Source organism: Mustela putorius, unplaced genomic scaffold (assembly GCF_011764305.1).
Source record: "Mustela putorius furo isolate JIRA1106 unplaced genomic scaffold, ASM1176430v1.1 tig00000095_pilon_pilon_pilon, whole genome shotgun sequence".
NCBI lineage: Eukaryota > Metazoa > Chordata > Mammalia > Carnivora > Mustelidae > Mustela > Mustela putorius.
Window position 1 is genome coordinate 17,373,103 of NW_025421280.1, and position 12,163 is coordinate 17,385,265.

Genomic DNA, 12,163 nt, shown 5'->3' on the forward strand with positions numbered 1-12,163 from the left:
GAGAATAGCCAGTTGGAAGACTGGGCCATTTTCTTTTTCAGTCAGAGTAAAAGACAAGCACAACTGATGAATGCTGGCCCTTAAAAAAAGGATTTTTTGCTTTGACAAGCCGTGCAGAAAAAGCCCTATTTACTTCTGAAGGGAAAGGATTATGTTCCGGGATGTAAGGAACTGAAAGCATGATTTAATTTCCAAGAGGGGATTCACACCAATAAAGTTTAAATGGAAAACGTTGATGGCTTCATGACTGTGAACTGAATACTAAAGAGACAGCTGCTGTTTTTGAATTTCTCACTCAGAACTAGAAGGATCACTCTGAGCAAATAGTCACTGATGGCTTCTCATTGCCTTATGCTTGACTCATTAAGGAGCATTGTACTGTCAAGGACAAGCATCTTGGACATAAGTGACTCAGGCACTGGCTGTCATGGTGCTAAATGGCCAGTGTGACAAACTTGTTCTACTGCCAGCCACTGGGTTTGTTGGTGATACGTGGAGTTTATCAGATTTTTATTAAAAGTCAGAGAATTAATAGAGTTTTGTTTTCACGTACATCGAGGTTTTGAGAAGGGGCTGTACTTAACGCTGTAGAATTCTTTTCAGAGAAGGCAAAAAAAAAAAAATCCACTTATGTGGTTGAAACTAATAATCATAAATAACTGGGAGGAAAAGGTCCAAACAGAGTTTTCAGATGTGATTTGCTTTGATTTGCTTTGAATGTCTCACAGTTCAATTTAGGTTTGATTAAATGAACAGGAGTGAATGGCAATGGCTTTATAGAACAGTAGAAAACCAGGAAAAATTCATTCTATCCTAAAATTCATTCTATCTTAAAAATGTGTAAGAGAAAATGTGACGTGAGTTTAAGAAAAGAGGTCAAGGGATGAGCGTTTTAGGGTTTTCTTAAACAGAGACATACACTGTCTTATGTGTAGAGAGAGAAAAGTTCCCTCCTCAAACTCCCCTTTTCTCCACACAACTTTTCTGTGATGGGTCTGATAACTCAAAATCTTTGCATTTGGCTGGTGCCTTGTGTGTTCACATATATTCCATTAACAAGCAGAGAATTTTAAAATTTGCCAAATATTGTTCAAGTACTTTGCAGGTATCAACACAGCAAAATCCTCACGACTAACCCATGAGTTGGGTGCTTGTAGTTTCATCTTTCCCCATGGGAAAATAGAAGCATCTGGAGGTTAAACAACTTCATTCATCTATTTAACCTCTCATAGACTCACCACACACTTAGGGAGCCCTTCCTAAGCATAGATGCTGAACCAGGGGCTGGAGACACAAGAGGACTATGACTCAGTCCCCACCTTCTAGGCATTTTGGAATGGAAGAAAAGAACAGGCATTGAAACAGGAACTCGGGCTAGAAAATGGTAAGACAACAGCTCAACGCACAGCCAACACTGAGTGTTTTTTTGCATATGTGGCTCTGTGTTTCGGCTGTGCCACATGTTATTTCCTTTACATCAACCCAACGGGTATTCATTCTGTCAACGGATACCCATTGAGTGTCAATCTGAAGCGAGGCACAGTGCCTGTGATTATGAGATTTGATTCTAGTCAGGGAGATGAACATTCATCAAAAAATACCACAAAATATCAATGAGATGGGATAGTGGTGGTAAGTGCTGTGAAGAAAGTGACACAGAGCTAGAAGAGTGCACCCACTGCGGGGGGTGGGGTGAGGTTTGACTTCTTGGAGAAGTCGAAGGAAGCTTCTCTGGTGATGTAACCATCTGAAGGGTGACGAGAACGAAGCGGGTGAGATGGGGAGAGTATTCCTGCAGAAGGGAGCAGGAGGGAATGCAGAGAGCTGCATGAGATCACTGAAAGCAAGTCAGGAGAAGGTGGAATGTGATGAGCCAAGGGAGGTCGCCCCAGAAGGCCCTTGCGAGCTGTGTGAAGTGATTGGAATGTGTAGCACCTGGAGGGGCACAGTGCCATTGGCTACATTGTAGAGAATGCATTATCCTAGAATGCATTATAATGGGAGATTAAATACCAATGTAGATACTGTTGAAAAGAAGTACTGGAATGGTGGCTGTGGAAATAAATGCACAGAAGGGCAAAGATCTGAGAGATACTTTAAAGGTCAAGCTGACAGGATTGCATATGGTGGATGTGGGAATGGTTCCAGGGTGACCCATTTTACAGATGGGAAAACAATGGACAGAGAGAAGTTGGTTAGCTCTCCCGAGGATATGGAGCTGTCAAAAGAATCCATTCTTCACTAGAGCCCTCTTGCTGCCAAGGGAGCACTTTTCTTCTCTGTTCTATGAGACCAAAGAAATGGGAATGAGGAATCTTCACTGGGGAAGCTGAACAAAATTCTAAGAAGAAAAGACTATTTGATCTGGGTTTTGCAGAAAGGGCAAGGGAGAGACAATGGGGCATTTGGGACAGAGGAAATTGTGTAAAAGCATGCAAGACAGGGGACTTTGAGGAGTAAAGGAAACTATATCTTGGTTTTGGTGGTAGGTATGAGAGTTCATACATTCATCACAGCTCACCAAACTGCACTTAAAATGGGTCTACTGTAATGAGTGTTCTTGGTACCCCGACCTTGGTCTCTAAGACCTTTGCCCACTCAAAGAAACCAGGGTTGTTCAAAGACATGGCTACTTCTGAGGCTGGAGCAGGTTTGTGCAAGATGAGCCTGGACCATTTTGTAGTGCTGGAAAGTAAAGGAACAACAACAACGAAGAAAAAGGCAGGCATATTGCAAGGGGATCATTGCCAACTTGAAGGGGTTCCATTGGCCAAATCTGGGAAAATTTGGGCACTAAAATAATTAAGGGCAGTAATGAATTATAAACCATTGAGAAAAACAGGAAACTGTGGGTCTGTACTACAAATAAATAAATAAGCGGGGGAGGAGAGGAGATCTTATCTACAAAAGAAGGCTGAATGGGGGCTGGTGGGAGTTGGGAAACCATTACTCTGCATCCACTGTAATAAAGTTTTGTTCATTCAAGAGCCATCAAAGGACACCACTAAATCTACAGGGATATTTTGATGAGGAGCAGGATATTTGAACGATCTCAAAGAATCTTCCCAAGAATTGCTTATGAGTTAGTCACAAGGGACAGAGCAGTGACCATGCAGTGAAGACACCAGATTTGGGTGATTGGCACGAACATCCACAATGAGGCAGATGTAACTGTGGGTCTCCAGATGTAATATTCATATCCCCAGTTCCAGTTGTTGAATTGAAATAGGATTAAAGCAAAGGATATCAAGATGTAAGTCTCAGAGGAAGGGGAAAACAATAGCCAATGAATTTATTAAAAAAAGATGCTCACCCTGACTAATAATCAGGAAAATGCAATCAAAGCAATGTAATACTGATTTTCTCAGACTGCTATTATTTAAACAATCAATGCTTTGTCAAGGGCATGCAGAAAAGTAGAGATGTTCATTCTGTTTGCTAAGTCTTTTTAGAAGCTAATTTAGTGCATTTGTCTGTGCTGGATATCTTTACCCTTGGAGCAACCTCAGGTCTAGGACTTGATCCTAGAATACGCCACTAATTATATGCAGAACATTTGTTCTAGTATTGTTTGTGATAGAAGGCAATTAAAAACCGTGCCAATTATCTATCTCCGGATATAAAATTTAGTGGCTCAAAACAGCACACATTCAGTATCTCACTTTCTGTGGATCTGGAGTCCAGGCATCGCTTAGCTGGCCCTCCGCTCAGGGGTCTCTCACAGGCTGCAATTAAGGTATTGGCCGGTACTGAAGACTTATCTGTGACTCCAGTAAGGAAGGATCCGCTTCCAAACTCACATGGTTGTTGGCAGGGTTCTGTTACTTGAGGGCTGGTGGTCAGAGGCTGCCCTTAGTTCCTTGCCATGCAGGCCTCTCTGTGAGCCAGCAAAAGAAAGAGTCTGCTAGCAAGAGTCAGCTGACAATCTCTTCTAATCACAGACGGGACATCGCTTCTCCTTTGCTTTATTCTATTGACTAGAGGCAAATCGATAGACCAGCCCACCGTCAAAGCAAGACAATTACAGAGGCATGAATACCAGATCACTGGGGACCATTTCAGAGTGCTTCCACTGTGATGACCCAAATGTCCAACAAGGAAGACAAGGTCTGATAATTCATGGTGGGGCCACACCATGGGAAACTCTTCAGTAGTTAGTGAGAACGATGTCGTTACATGTGTGCACAGACTCGGAGAGACTTCCCCAACCTATTGTTGAGGGAATAAAGCAAACAAAGTTATTTTGCAAACAAATGTAACACCATTTGTATAGAAAGAAAATATTTTTCCAAAATGAAATGTGGTTATGTGCACCTAGACATGCCTCCAAATACAAAGGGAAGAGCTTGGGAGGAGACCAACCAACCCATCCATGGCGGTTACCACTGAAAAGAGACGTGGGTTCAGAGTGGAGGTAGGGCACAATGAGCAAGTTTCTCGTTTTATTCGTCATACTTATTTACTGTTTGAGGTTTTTCTCTTCTTCTACAGTGGCACTGGATTTGGGTGTTGTCTATTTGTTTCTAAAAAAGAATTTGCACTGGGGAACCGGGGCTGGTGTCCTAGAGGATTAACTTTTGAAAAAGTCCTGGGCATACCTGTGGCCCAACAGTGCCTTTTAATGGCACACATTCGAAAGGTTTATTCGGTTTTCCATCACAGCTTTTTCTCAGATGTTGGCGACTCTGCTCAGAACAAGGAGGCTAGTAAGGGCTCTGTCATCCTAGGCCCAGGAGCTGCTCTGGATGCACACAAGTCAGGGTGCGGTGAGCTGGCAGCTGGATCCCATCGAGCTCTCTTCTTTCCCAGACACAAAGGAAGAACCGCAGTAGCCACCCAGAGAGTAGCCTGGTGCTGTGGGGCACTGCTGGGAGGCCACAGGAAGGGATGTGGGACAAAGAGTCCCTTCTGTGGTTTGTCTTTTTGTCAGTTCCTTGACCCACGTTATCATCAGAAGAGGAGCCCAGGCTCCCGTGGTGGAGGCTGGCTGGTGACCTTGGGCCAGCTGCCTCCTTCCTTTGTACCCCGGTGACCTCATCTGTGAAATGCTGGTGGAGATCAGCCTGCCATCCTATATTTGCTGTGGGGGTGAAAGGGGCCGATGCAGCCGAGGCCCTTGGCTTGGTGCCCAGAGTATGTTCGGCATCCCAGGAAGGTTGGCAGTTGCCTTTGCTGCCGTTGTTTGTTGTTGTCAACAAAACGTGGCTATTTGGGACACCTGGGTGGCTCAGTTGGTTGGACGACTGCCTTCGGCTCAGGTCATGATCCTGGAGTCCTGGGATCGAGTCCCGCATCGGACTCCCAGCTCCATGGGGAGTCTGCTTCTCTCTCTGACCTTCTCCTCGTTCATGCTCTCTCTCACTGTCTCTCTCTCAAGTAAATAAATAAAATCTTAAAAAAAAAAAAAAAGTGGCCATTTACTAAAAACTTACCAGGTTCCTGTTCCCGGCTCAGTGCAAAGTGCTCTCCGTGCCTTATCCTCATGGATCCTCCCCAGCTTTCCAGAACAGAAGCCACTTTAATCTCCCCATTTTATAGACACAAACCTGAGGCTCAGGGAGGTGAAGGTAGCTCCCCACGTTTACAAACTGGGAAGCACTGATGCTAAGATTTGAACTCGGATTCGTGGGTCTTGGAAGCATCCCTTCACAGCGGTCCTCCATTGCTTCCCGAGACCCACGTTATTTCGCTCTCAGCCTGTGAGGAAAGTCCAGAGAATGCGCCAGAGCACTTAGGAGAGGGCTAGACAGGAATCTCTGCCGTGAAGATATGAGAGATACGTGAGGAGAAATGGATGAGTGAACACTTGGTGTGGGAAACGTTTCACCACGTCTTCAGAAACTAATCAGGGAGATCAAAAAGTGAAAAAGATCAATTGAATTTGATTTGTACATTGAGCATGCTTAATGTATGTGTATCTGATATCTTTGTCCTTAATAGAGAACACCCATTCTTGTCATGCAGATGGAATATTTACCAAAATTAATCAAGATGTCTCCTTTCATCTGTTGATGGAGAGGCAAGACCACAAAACCATAAGACTTCAGGGAGAATAACCATAAGACTTCAGGGAGAAAGTTCAAAATGAACTTTCTCAAGTGCCTCCTGGACCCCATGTGAGCTTCTAGACGTGTTTACACATACACGTTTCTTTTCATTTTAATGAATAATGAAAATACCATCTTCATTTTATTACCATCTACGACCAAGGGTGGGACAATAATCTACCAAAGGCGTACCATTTGCAGATCTCAGTGCTGAGAAAGAAATCATTGGAGCCATCTTTTTTTCCACGTTCCATGCCTGCTCAAGAGTCAGCGGTACAGGGAGAGTTTTATGGGAAAAAATGCCTGGTAATAATAAGTTTTCCAGACACCTTTACTTTCCTCAAACATTTCTGAAATAAAGCTTCAGATGAAGGATGCAAGGCTGCTCATTAAGAAGACAATGGAGAGTGTTGACAAGGATGTGCAGAGACCGAAGCCTTTTTACATTGCTGGTAGAAATGTAAAAGGTTGCCGCCATTTTGGAAAACACGTTGGCAGTTCCCAAAAATGTTCAACATGAAGTTAGCCTGTGACTCAGAAATTCCACTCCTAGGTGTCTACACACGTCCATGTAAAAAAATGTGCACACGAATGTTTCCAGCAGCATTATTCAGACAAGCCATAAAGGAAACAACCCAAATGTCCATCACCTGATGAATGGGTAAAAAAAAAAGGAGACATATTCATATAAAAGATTAAAAAGAGGTGCTGGTACATGTTACCAAATGGATGAACTTGAGATGAGAAGAAGCCCGTCACAAAAGATCAAGTATTACACAGGGATGCTTACATGGGACGTCCAGAACAGGCAAATCCATGGAGTTGAAAGTAGATGAACTTGTTGCCGAGGGTTCTGGGGTGAGCAGATGGGCATGACGGCCAATGCATTCTGTCCTTGGGGTTTCTTTGTGGGGAAATGGGAAGCTTCAAAAATCAGCTGATGATAATGTTTGGACAACCGTGTATGCACCAAATCTACTGAATTGTTCTCTTAAAAAAGGCAGCAAAAGGTCTGCAAATTACATGCAATAAAACTGTTAATAACAACATGGAAAAGAACCCTAGCCTGACTTGCCAAGATGCCTTGCCTTCTGAAAACTGAATGAGTAGCATTTACAGTTTCTCGGGTGAAGAGGTGCACACCCCGGGGAGACATCAGCAAAGACCTGAGAATGGGCATTGGAGCCTGAAAGGGTGAGAGCCTCAAATGTGCCTTAAAGTATGAAATAGATGTGGGATATGCAGGAAGGATATTCTAGGTGAAAGGAATGTTGTGAGGGCGCCTGGATGGGTCAGTCAGTGAAGCGTCTTCCTTCAGCTCAGGTCATGATCCTGGGGTCCTGGGATCGAGCCCCGCGTTGGACTCCCTGCTCAGCGGGGAGTCTGCTTCCCCCTCTCCTTCTGCCCCTCCTCTGCTTGTGCTCTCTCCCTCTCTCAAATAAATAAATAAAAATAAAATCTGTTTTTTAAAAAGGAAAGGAACGGTGTGAGCCAAGTTCCAGACGTGAAAAGGCAAGAACAGAAAACATTGACCTATGTCCTTTGAATTAAACAAAAGAAACACACAACAGTTTTTAATCATACCTACCAAGACAGAAATAACTGGCTGTTGGGTAACTTTTGTATTGGAAGTCAAAGACCAAAAAAAAAAAAAAAAAAAAAAAGCAAAAACTTAATTGAAGTTCACAACATAAGGTGTGTTGGTAGGCAACCTTTATTCTCCTAAGCAAAATGGACAGTGTCCTCCCTGAAGAAATTAAATATGGATCTGGAATTGCCACCTGCCAGCAGCTCTCTATGAAGCATTAACACTGAAAACAGTTTAAGCTAGTGGGTCTGTTTCCGGTAATCATCCGGCCTCCGTCCTTGGCTGGAAGGCTGATGCAGGCTGGTCACAAGCAAGCCGAAATCAGACTGGTGACATGTCTCGGAGCGTTTCTTAGAACAGACACTTGCCCTCTCCAAGAGCCTTCACGGGCAGGTAGCCCGAGCAATGACTGTCTTCAAGCTTTCCGTGGAGATGATTCATTCCAAGCTCAGGGCAAACCAGGAACCCTTTCATAGAAAGATCCATTAAATAGCTTCGAGATCCCCTTTCCTCCATGGACAAGTTTCAGCAAGCTTAATATCCTACATGTTCTTCTACTTTTGATTCTCTGCTCAGAAATGCTGTGGCTCTCCATGTTGATCCCCTCAAGGCAGCGGTGAGGAACAGAACAGTCCTAGTTCTCACGAAAGTCCTGGCTTTATGAAAGACTGTAATCAAGCTCCTTATGGAAGGATGAGTCCTGTTGTCTCTCAAGACTGAATCCAGAGAGAGAACACTGGGATGGCCAGCAGTTAAGAGGAGGTCAGTAGGGAACTGAAGAGATAAAGAGTGAGGATGACCTTCTACCCTGCCATCCATGAGGCCTCATGTATGTCCAAGGGCACGTGGATGCTCCAGGCGGGCAGGCAAAGGTGGACTGAGGGCGGCGGAAAAGTCGACCAGGGCTGAGCACACGCACTATGGCTTCTTGCAATCAGACTTTGGGAGAGCAGAGGTTTGGCTTCCTTTTCCCAGCAGAGCAAGGCTCAGGATCCGCATTCTGAAGGCTGGCAGCAGGCGAGTGTTTCAGGAAGACGGTCTGGTGCAGACTAGGGAAGAGAAAGCCAGAGGTCAGGCGGCTATGCCCTGCTTTGAGCATCAGCAAAAAGGGGGCCACCCTGTCAGTGCCCCCTCTCCACAGAAGAAGCAGACAGACCACAGAGAGAGAAGGTCCATTTTTATGTTTCTCTAGGATTTTGACATCAGAAAATGATATTGAAATTTTGGCATAATATGGGCTTAGGGACTGAGTTTGTTTTGTATGATGTGTCTGTGTGTATGGGGGTGGGGGGTATGTGACCATAAGCGAGAAGAGGGCATGTGTGAGTGATGCACAGGGCTGGCGTGTGTATGCACGTGTGTGTGTGCATGTGTGGATGGATGGGTGTGGCTATGAGGATGTACATGGGTGTGTGTGTGTGTAGGGGTCAACAGAATGCCTCATCTTTTTTAATTGCTTGGGGTTCCTGAAAGTCATTCCTGATCCGGCCTGAGATTCTGCCCCTGGTGCTTATCTGTGGCCAGCATCACACTGCCGGCCGATCGGTGATAGATTCCACTTCCGAGGGCCCAACCAAGCCAGGTGCTTTTCACACATCATTTCTGGACATCCTTACAAGCCACCAGATGACATAGGCCATAAAATCCCAATGCATGGCCCAAAGAACATGAGATCCGTGGTCCCACTCAGCTGTGGGGCTGGAATTCACACCCGTGTTGCCAAACACTATAGCCCGGCTCTATCGAGGGCACCAGGACTGGCTGACAAAAGGGTTTACTGAGTTCTTTGATAGGAGAGAAGTGAGGAGGACTACCAGCGGGGAAGGCCGGATGGGGGGATATTGCACTGGGAGATGGGGGGTGGGGTGGGGATGAAACAGCTTTGTTTCATTTCTTCCATCCTTGGGCCATTTGATCAGGGAGTGAGTTCCTCCACAGTAGCTGAACTGCCCAGGGCACATGATAAGGAAAGTCCTCTTCAGTCTGGCCAATGAGAGAAATAGGGTTTTCTCTGACTCATACAGACAGGTTCCTCGGGGCTATCTGGGGATGGAGCCTCCAGGCAGGCTGATTTGAAATGCTTCCAAACGGATATCATGCTTCAAAGAGTGGGCCTCTGTGGGGTAGAAGCAGAACCTGAGTGCGGCCAGGGGACAAGGGGGCTGGAATTCAGGCAGCCCTCCCCTCCCCCAGGCCTGGGAGGGTTTGTTTAACCCCTCAGGGGTGCTGTGTGCCTTCCTTGTCGAGGTGGTTTGTGGCTTAGTGGAGCGATATTTATAGAGTGCTCTGTGATTCTTGGGTGAACATTCGTTTTATAAATGAATGATCAAATTTATTAGCAATGAGTAACTAACCCGTCTACATTTATTTTGTTGATAATACAAATTTACAAGGTTTTAATTGCCAGTTTTAAAACCCCAAAAACCCATACATAAATACATGGGTCATAAAATATCTTCTCTCTGTGCCCTTGACTTCTGTAGTTACATTAGGGCTCACGAGGAGGGTCTTGAAGGAGGTTTCAGAAGTGATCGCCAAACTTGCCTAAAAGGACGAAGGGCCAGAAACAGTCTCATTTAAACCTGGCTGGTGGTAGCTTCCTGGGTTTTCACCCAACTGCCCCTTCTGATAATAATTCTGAATAATTGTCTTTGTGATGTTTATGAATGTTAATAGTGATCTCTCTTTGGATCTCTGGTTATCTCACCGAATGAGTTATGAGTTATGACATTGCTACCCTGAGTGTGGTCCTGGGACAGCAGCATATGCACGTATCACCTGGGAGCTTGGTAGAAATACAGGATCTCAGGCGCTGTCCCAGACTCAGTGGGTCTGAACTCACCTCATAGCAAGATTTCCAGGTGACTTACGTGCACATCACAATTTGCTGTCTTGCATTCCGAATAGTTCTAGCCTCTCCCATTTCACAGTGAAAGACACTGAGCTTCAGAGAAGTTCATTCCCACAGGCAAGCTTTGAATCCAGTCTGTTTTAGTCGACTCAGCCATAAGCCAGATGCTGCAGGTGTAAGGTGTCCGCACGAGAATCCAGCAGTGTGGACTTGTGAGGACAGTGATGACAGTCCTGGGCCCCCAAAGTAGTGACTTCACTGGGATCTGGTCCACGGGTTGTATACTCAGCTGTTTGAACCCTCATCCTTTTAGACCAGGCATGGGGATGCTTGTGATTTCCAATCTCTGCACAGTGTGCCTCGGAGGGACCATGGGATATCTTGGGGTTGTGACCGAGGGTGGTCTCAAGCAACATTTCCCTTCAATGGCAGAAAGGAGGGTTATGATGGTTGATGTATTGCTTAAAAAAAAAAAAAAATCACCTATTTTAGAACAGTGATATGAATCCGAGAAAGTCAGAGGAAGTCCGAGGCCAAAGTGAGGTGGTAAATGGATCACATTAATTAATAGCAATTTAGCAAATATTTTTGAGTGTTTACTCTATGTCAGGCAGTGTCCTGAATGCTGAAAATAAAGTAAGGGTACAATGAGGAAGGAAGTTAAACAAGTAAGCTTATTTGTACCTTCCCGATATCTCCCCACCAGACCCAAAGGGAAGTCAAATCAGTCCTCTGCCTTAAATACAGAACAGATCAATGCACTTGCCAATTAGAGGAGAATTCATGAAAATTATCCAAAGTACCTGAACTCACTATTTCCCTCTGTTATGGGGGCCTTCACTTAATCGCCCCTCACTCTGAAATGCATCTAATTTATCTAAGACAAGAGGTCTCCATTTATTCAGACTGAGCACTTTTGATGTCGTATTTTTTTTTCAAGATTTTATTTATTTATGAGAGGGAGAGAGAGCATGAATGCTTGGGGGTGGGAGAACAGAGGGAGAGAGACAAGCAGACTCCAAGCTCAGGATGGAGACCCATGCAGGGCTTATTCTCAAGACCCCAAGATCATGACCTGAGCTGAAACCAAGAGTCAGACGCTTAACCTACTGAGCCACCCAGGTGCCCCAGTCAAGGTCATATTCTAAGTATGAAGAGATATTGGAGCCCATGGCCTGGGATATTGGGCACACACACCCCCCAAGGTATTCTTCTAATACAGTGCTCAGCAACCAACAGACTCAGTCTGCCTACCTGTAAAGTGGGTAGGTAAATATCCTCTTTATTGATACAAAAAGATATGTGACTTGGAGAACTGGAAAACATGTGGATAGTTTAGGAAATAAAATGGCCTCTATTCCTGCACAGACTTCTCCTTTCTGAACCCTCTGGTAGAAGAGCTTTAAAACAACCTTTTCCTTCTGTACTTCAGTGAAATCACTCAGGATGCCTTCTGAGACCAAGGCCTTCTAAATTTATGACCTGTCATCTGGAACTTTCCCCTACGGGCAAAGTTCCTCTGCAAGGATCACCCTCACTGAGTGCCATTTTCAAAGACTTCCATGGAGGCTGTGGGAGGAGAGTCTCACTTTTCCAAGGGAACCACAAACAATGGGACTTATGAAGGCCAAACCTCATCCAAAGCTCTGAAAACTACCCCTGGAGGCTCTCTGAGGA